The following is an 8,392-nucleotide window of genomic DNA, read 5'->3' as shown; positions in this document are numbered from 1 at the left end:
CTGTGCCACACACTGACGATACGAGTCTTTGATAACCGAACGTAACAGCAACAGAAACATGCAAGCTGGAGCAGTCCTGACTGAGTGGCTTGTCTAGACTACGGCATCTCCAGCCAGCCCTCCTCACGCTACCTACAGTGCACCCTACACCACGCATCTGTCCACACTATAACTGTCTTCTGGTTCTCAATTGTTACTTCCCCCTGTCTAACCCCTTCCATCCACCAGACCCAATAATAATGAACATTCAGACGGTGATTGGGGCGGGGCGGGGAGGGGCGGGGCGGGGCGGCGAAGGGCGGAGCGGGGCGGCGCGGGGTGGTGCGGGACGAGGCTGGGTGGGGTCTAGTGTTCGGACGGGGACAGGGTGGGGTGGAAAACGATGGGGCGGGGTGGAACAGGGCGGAGCTGAGGTGGAAGAGGAGGACCTGACCGCAGATGAGCGGGGTGGAGGAGGCCTGGGGAAGGCGGGGCTGGGTGGAGCGTACCTGAGTGGAGGCGTGGCAAGAGCGGCGGGCTGGGCTGGGCCGGGCCGAGCCGGGAATGAGGCAAGTTGCGCTGAAATGAGGATAATGTGAGGCGGGGGGTCAAGCGTGAGGTGGAGCGGGGTGTAAGTGGGATGGGCCGTGCCGTCGCGATCAAGGGCTGTACCGCCGAGCTCAAGGGTCGTACCGCCGTGTTCAAGGGTCGTGCAGCCGTGCTCAAGGCCCGTACCGCAGTGCTCAAGGGTCGCACCATCGCACTCGAGGGTCGTACAGCAGTGCTCAAGAGTCGTACAGTCGTGCAACAAAGGGCTAAGCTTACAAAAGACATTTTGTGAATATTTGGCACCAACCAACTCTCTCTTTCTCTTTGATCATTTGTGCAAAACAGGAAAATGTGCCCAGTTCCTTGTGGTAACCTCCCCAGCTATGTGAGGCAGTCATGGCTGACTCATTCCCAGACCCACACATCAACACCGTAATTACTCACACCATAGACCATGGGTTCTTCTAATTCTATGACAATTTCTATTTCAATTTGAATGCATCACGGCAAATACATCACATAGCAAACAAATAAGGAGTGGTTCACTTTCCGTCACATAGATGTAATCACACACAGCAAATTGTGTAGATGAATTCACATATTTCATATCACTGGAGAAATAACATACTACAAATCACATACATCAAATAATCTACTTAAATCACAAAGTCATAAACTTTACATAACATGGATAAAATCACATATGTGAAATCACATGTGTAAGGTCAACTGCCTAAGAATAACATGGAAAAAAGATCAGCTAATTCAAAATATATAGATTCACATACCTCCAATCACATGATAAAATCACATAAATGCAATCACATACTTCACAAACGTCTATGATACATGAACACTAGTAAAGGGTTTCTCTTCAAGGAAGGTTTACCCCTTCCTAGTAAGTTTTACCACCCTCTCTAGTAAAGTTTACCCTATCTTAGTCAGGTTTACATCCCCCACTAGTAAGGATTATCCCTATCTAGTAAGGTTTACCCTTCCCTAGTAAGGCTTATACCTCTCTCTCTCTCTCTCTCTCTCTCTCTCTCTCTCTCTCTCTCTCTCTCTCTCTCTCTCTCTCTCTCTCTCTCTCTCTCTCACACACACACACACACACATATCACACATCTCGCACAGTTCAGACAACATATGCCTTAGAATCGTTAACCTACATTTCATTAAATGAAAAAAGTAAAAAAAATAGGTGAAAAGAAGGCGTCAAATGTTTCCTGGCGATTAAACAATCAATTGTGATTTTTAGTTTTTCCCACACAGTCCTCAGCCAGCCACTCCCCAGCCACAATAAACAGGTCAAACTCGAATGTTTTAATATTCTAATCATCCAGAGCTTTTATTTATATTCTTTCGCTTGTATTTTTTTCAGTTATGATTACCCTTTATATATATATATATATATATATATATATATATATATATATATATATATATATATATATAATTGCCCCACGACCACTTTTCAGAAGTTCCTGCAACTCCAAGACAGCGCAACATCCAGTAGCAGGGAAGTTACGGACTCATTAAGAATAGAGAAACCTAGCTAAAAAGTGACCTTTTTTTTCTACACGCATTATAACCTGTGTGTGTGTGTGTGTGTGTGTGTGTGTGTGTGTGTGTGTGTGTGTGTGTGTGTGTGTGTGTACAATCACCTGTCCTTCATGCCCTGCTCAACGCCCTTCATCCAATTAACGTACAAATGAAATTATATTCTTCACACCGTGCCCCCTGGGATGGTCCTCCCTACTCATGCTCCCTAAGTCAGGATTGTGAGGACGAGGGAGACGCGCTACATAATGTAATATGTAACTACTGTACATATGTAATGTCTAACTACACCTGACATGCCGTGTAATAAGAGCTGATATATGTAATGTGTAACTAAGAGATTACACACACACACACACACACACACACACACATATATACGTAATGTGTAAATGGAGCGTTCACGTACACTGTATGTACCGATCACTAGCGTGCGTGCGTGCGTGCGTGCGTGGGGCGGGCCTAGCCAGGGCTGCTCAAGTGGGCGAGACGAGAGTTGAGCTTCGGGGAGGGGGCCCTCCCTCTGCGCCGCCCGCCCCTCCCCTCTACCACATCACCTGCACATTGAGGTATAACCCAATCCATCTCTGGCACCTGAGCCGGGCATTTAATCCCTGGTTGGCACCTGTGTCATGCGTTTAGGTAGTACATCACTTATATTACCGTAAGAGCATCACCTGTTAAGTGCCGCCTCTCACTCTCTTTGAAGTGCTCCTAACCCTCTCTCAGTCAGTCAGCCACACACACACACACACACACACACACACACACACACACACACACACACACACACACACAATGCACAGGGCGAATTCCGTGGCAAAAAATCCTGTGCTATTGTCTCGAGGGTCGGCTCGCTGCGGCGGGGTGCCAACGCGATTTTCTCTGGCCCTGTCGACTGTCTTTTATCCTCTCGTCGTAATTCAGTGTCAGCAGATGTGGGCACACAGACTGAGGCACCTGTGTGTGGCTGTGCACGTGCGGTGTACAGCTGAGGTGGTTATTATAAGCATTCCTCAGTACCTGTGGTTAATGTCTTCGTCCGTCGTCTGCAGAATGCAATGGGTCATTTCTCTCTCTTTCTTCCGTCTCTCTTTATGTGTCAGACGTATTTGTTCGCATGTGTATTTTATGTGTGTGTGCATATGTATCTGTGTATGGGTGTGTGTGTGTGTGTGTGTGTGTGTGTGTTCATATGTGTATCTATTTACCTGTCTGTACAACTGGACTTCCTTCTTGACCCTACACATCTCAGGGTGTTCATCCTGCCCAGGGTATCGGCAGGTGGTGAGCAGTCCAGCAAGGTACTCCACACACACATCTGGTGAGGATCATACAAAGTGCTGTCCTCACGTCCCTCTTCATCCTTCTTATGTTCAACTTCCTGTTATAATTCCTCGTCGCTACAATCCTCTACTTCTCGAAGATCTGGATTCTGACACCATCACTGTGAACACTGAAGAGTTTAATCACTCCCCAGACATGGTAGGTGAAGGGTTTCTCTCCTCTCAACCTACATCGTCCCTCTTCAGTCCTTACATCATTCTTGCTGCACATCGCTGAAGATTCTACCGAGCTTCTGAATGTTTCCTAGTGTGAGGCGGCGCAGCTATTGCTTCCTCCGGTCCTCAGGTTTGAGTTCTGGTCACATCGGTCTTCTTCAGCATCTGCTCCTCACGTCGGACACTTGAGAGAAATTCTTTGACAGTGAGCAAGTTGGGGTCCGTCTCCCTCACAACCCTTCTAATTTGATTTCCTGGGGATAGGGTCGTCATTATATCAATTTCCAGTTCCCTCTCCTAAGCTGATTCCTGAAGCTTGCTTCCTCCTTTGTGATACTCAATGCTTAGTCAACTTTCACTATTCTCCATCTTCATTACTTTGTGCTTTGTTTTCTAGGGGTTGAATTTCATCGTTCTCTTGCCCGACTTCCGTTGCACCTGATCCAGACCTCCTTGCAAGTCACCGCACCCTTAAATTCTCCCTTCTTCTGTTATAAGTTTGGCATTATCTGCCGAAGCAACCAGGTATAACATAAGACCTTTCTTCAACCAAGTGATTCAACTGTATCAAGAATACCAGCGGCCCTAACACTGAGCCCTGAGGAACTACATTTCTTACTCTCGTCCAGTTTTGGAGAGGCACTTCTAACACGCGTTCCTTCCTTCCTTCTCCCTACTTACATAGCTTTCGACCCATTTAGAAGTGAGTACTACGTTTGCTCCCACTTATTTCACTGATACAGCAACTTGATGATATGAGATTCCAGAAAACAACTTTGGTGGCCTGGTAATGCGCCCTCACATTCTCCAAGGGTGTCTCTAGGTTCCAGGTTGCCCGCAGGTCCTGTGTGTGTACATTTGGCTCCTTCACAAGTCCCCTTACATCCTTGTTCTCCAGGACCTCCCTCCTATTCCCATCCTGGAGGGAGTTGTAGGCTGTGAATATTCTCGGACACTCTCCTGTGAAATCTCTCTCTCTCTCTCTCTCTCTCTCTCTCTCTCTCTCTCTCTCTCTCTCTCTCTCTCTCTCTCTCTCTCTCTCTCTCTCTCTCCAAACACCTTCATTTGCGTCAGTAACTTTGCCGCCACCAGAATCTTGTAGTCGTCTCGACTGATGCTTCAGACATACCGACGGGAAGAGTTGAGGACGTTCGTTTCATTTCATCCACACTGAGTTGGGTCAGACTTGCCTTGGTTGACTGCAGTAGTGAACCTTTTCCCTGAGACTACCTTGAATGTTCTCAACCCCTCCATCATGTTCTGGACTCAAGTTGGTCCTCTCCCACCAGAGGGGCCTCACACTTATCTTCCTACTCTACTGCACAGACTATATCATGGCCACAAATCCAGCTTAATCATCGTATCAATAATCCATGACCTCAGGTCTTGTATCATCTCTCACTAAATCTACGTTGAATCACAGAGCAACTTTCGTGGGTCCCTCCCTCCCTCTCTCTTCAGACCATCTTGGTCCTGTACAGTCTGGGCAGGGAAGATGTCTGCCTGGCTCCATCATTCTTCTGGGGTGGTTTTTACCTTTGTGAATAATCTCACTGATTCTCCCTAACTCCTCCCTGACTCTGTCTCCACCTTTTTATGAACGTTGTTCTGAATTTATCATGATCCGTCTCCCTCCGCGTCTGTCTTCATGCTACCCACCGATCCTCCTTAAATCTATTTATTATAATTCTTCGGGGCATTGCCTTGCTATATATATACCTCCCAGTCCTTCCTGTTCCCTCAGGCTCACTTTTCCCCACGTGTTCTAATATCATCCATCACAGTGACCTCTGACCTCTCATTGACTTCCTCCATCGCTGTAATAGCCTCCATCATCGTGACCTGACCTCTGACCTTCCCCGTGACCACAAGCCACCTCTGACCTTCCCCGTGACCACAAGCCACCCCCTGGCCCCTACCTCATCCCAGACACCCAACAGGTCTTGTCTTGCCTCACGACCCACGTTCATTCTGAACGCGTCACCAACCATCTCTTTCCTTCCTCATCTCTCCACCTGCTCCACCTCCTCCGCCAGTCAACACGTTCTCCTCTCACACCCTGCATCCGTCTGTCTCTTGTTGTCTGCTCTTCTCTCTGTGTCACTCGTCCTCCATCTGTGTCACTCAGGTGTCCACCACCTCCATCTATCCCTCCTCCCATAGCCCCTTCTTCCACAGTGTTATTCCCACGTACTTTCCATACCACCTCCATCAACATTACCAATTCTAAATTTCCTCGTCTTCCTTCCCAGTTGATGTATATGTGTTGCCAGCTGCAATGACTCGTTATTTTGAGTAAATCTGTCTCCCTCCTGTATTGTTAAGTCTCGTGTGCCCGGTAATGCATCGCGTTCAACAGTAAACCTACTCATCCCATTTTCCTTTCCTACACACATACTACTCAAACGTTCATGATGACAACGTAGTATTTGAATCGAAGATCTTTAAGAAAGAAAAAAAAATCACGCCGACTTATTCTTCACTTTTTTTTTTTTTTTTTTTTTTTCTTTTTTTCCAAAAGAGGGAACAGAGAAGGGGGCCAGGTGAGGATTTTCCGTCTAAGGCCCAGTCCTCTGTTCTTAACGCTACCTCGCAAACGCGGGAAATGGTGAATCGTATGAAAAAAAAAAAAAAAAAAAAATATATATATATATATATATATATATATATATATATATATATATATATATATATATATATATATATATATTCAGTGTTCTGAGAGCAGAGTCACGCAGCAGAGCGCCTCCCATTCACTGAAGCCTCACAGTTTGGACAGCTTGACCGACAGCTTCGAGAAACCAATTCAAAATAATATTTTCTCTCTACGTACAGCGGACAACTGTTCCCAAGACCCCCGTCAACGTCCTTCACCGTTATCTCGTTTTCTCTACCGTTAGTTCACTGTTACTAGTCTTCAGCAGGTAACCTGGTCACATACCATCAGTTCACTGTTACTAGTCTTCAGCAGGTAACCTGGTCACATACCATCAGGCCTTCTGTTACCAGCCCTTCCCATGTAGTACTCCCTCCAGCTGTAGGTTCTCCTCTCCACAGTCTTGAATCACCGCCACTCAGGAGAGGAGGAGGAGGACCTTCTTGCTTCCCTCCGACTGAGCAGCGGGGACCTCCCCACCAGGGTACACAGCCACAAACGAGGACAGACCAGAGTCGCTTCACCTCCCACACGCCAGGGAACTCGTCATGAACTCTGTCATGTGTCATGAAGGAGGTAATGCATAAAACGCTGTGGCTGGGAACATGTGGGATACCTTAGATGGGAAGGAAGGTATATATATATTACCCTTGAGTACGCCTGACCTCTGACCTGACCCTTCACGATCAGGTCTAACACCAGACCATCATACCCAAGGGTCGTGGCGTCGTGCTCACGGGTCGTACCGTCCTGTTGCACGGGTCGTGCCGTCGTCTTCAATGGGTTACAAACACGTGCTGGTGGCGCGTCACGCGCGCGCGGCCCACCACATCAGGGGGCACCATCGGCCACGCTGGACACCTCCATATCTCTCGTGGGGCGACGCCGTCAGGAGGGGAGACGAGGTCTCCTCCATCACCACAGGCCATTAAATCTTCATCTTGCAGTAACTCAAAGACCCAACTGACGAATCACTCCACGAACTCACAAAAAGTAGTCCCTTATCCTTAAGAGAATATATATATATATATATATATATATATATATATATATATATATATATATATATATATATATATATATATATATATATATAATCTCACAGGCACGTAAGGCACCCAAGTGAGAGCTTTGAGAGACACTTAACAGAGGGTGTCGGCGGGTGTTTTTGCAGGATATAAGTGTGTAAGTGAGGTTGGCTACTGCGACAGGTTGAACGCGAGGCAGGCTGGCTCACGAGGACTATACATAGCCTGATGGGGGATGGGGTGATGGGGCATGGGGGAAAGAGACGCGGCCACGCCACGCCCTCTGTGATATTTCCTGTTTTATGGTACTTATGTTTTTGTTGGGGGCGAGCGGGAGACTGTGTGTGTGTGTGTGTGTGTGTGTGTGTGTGTGTGTGTGTGAGGGAGGGAAGGGGCGTCCTAGGCTAGACTGGGGGAGGGGGCGTTTGAATTACTATGGGAGAAGGATGGGGGTATGGGATGACTTACTATGGGAGAAGGATGGGGGTGTGTGGTTATGGGTAATGGTGAGACACTCACATAGCAAGATGAGGTACTGATGGCACATGGGTGGGCGATCAAGGGGTATGGTGAAGCTCTGATGGGGAGTGGATAAGATCGTGTCGCCATGAATGGGGCGCATAAGATGGTATGTAGCGGTGAGAGGGCATAGTGGGGAGATGGTGTAGCAAGATGGGGGTACTGATGGAATGGAATGGAGTCGTGATGGGGATGAATGAGACAGAGAACAGGGTGGAGAGGAGAGGAGCCTGAAACGGGAAAAATGGGGCAAGAATGAAGGAATGGTGAAGGAATTAAGGATACAATAGAATGGAACGGGATACATTTAAGGCAGTAATGGGGAAATGTTGGATCACGAGTCAGGATGGGGCATTATGGGAAATTATGGGTAGTAAGAAAGTTAAACGATAGAACAGGAGGCGGCCTGAAAATATAATGATAGGGCACAAATGGGGCAACGCTTAAAGAAGATATGGCAGAGAGAGAGAGAGAGAGAGAGAGAGAGAGAGAGAGAGAGAGAGAGAGAGACTTCCTACCTACATACCTACCTACATATATACCTATCTACCTGCCTACCTAACGAACTAACAGGCTACTTGCCTAACTAGCTAACTAAC

This window comes from Panulirus ornatus, chromosome 16, assembly GCF_036320965.1.
Source record: "Panulirus ornatus isolate Po-2019 chromosome 16, ASM3632096v1, whole genome shotgun sequence".
Taxonomy (NCBI): domain Eukaryota; kingdom Metazoa; phylum Arthropoda; class Malacostraca; order Decapoda; family Palinuridae; genus Panulirus; species Panulirus ornatus.
This window is presented reverse-complemented; position numbering follows the sequence as displayed.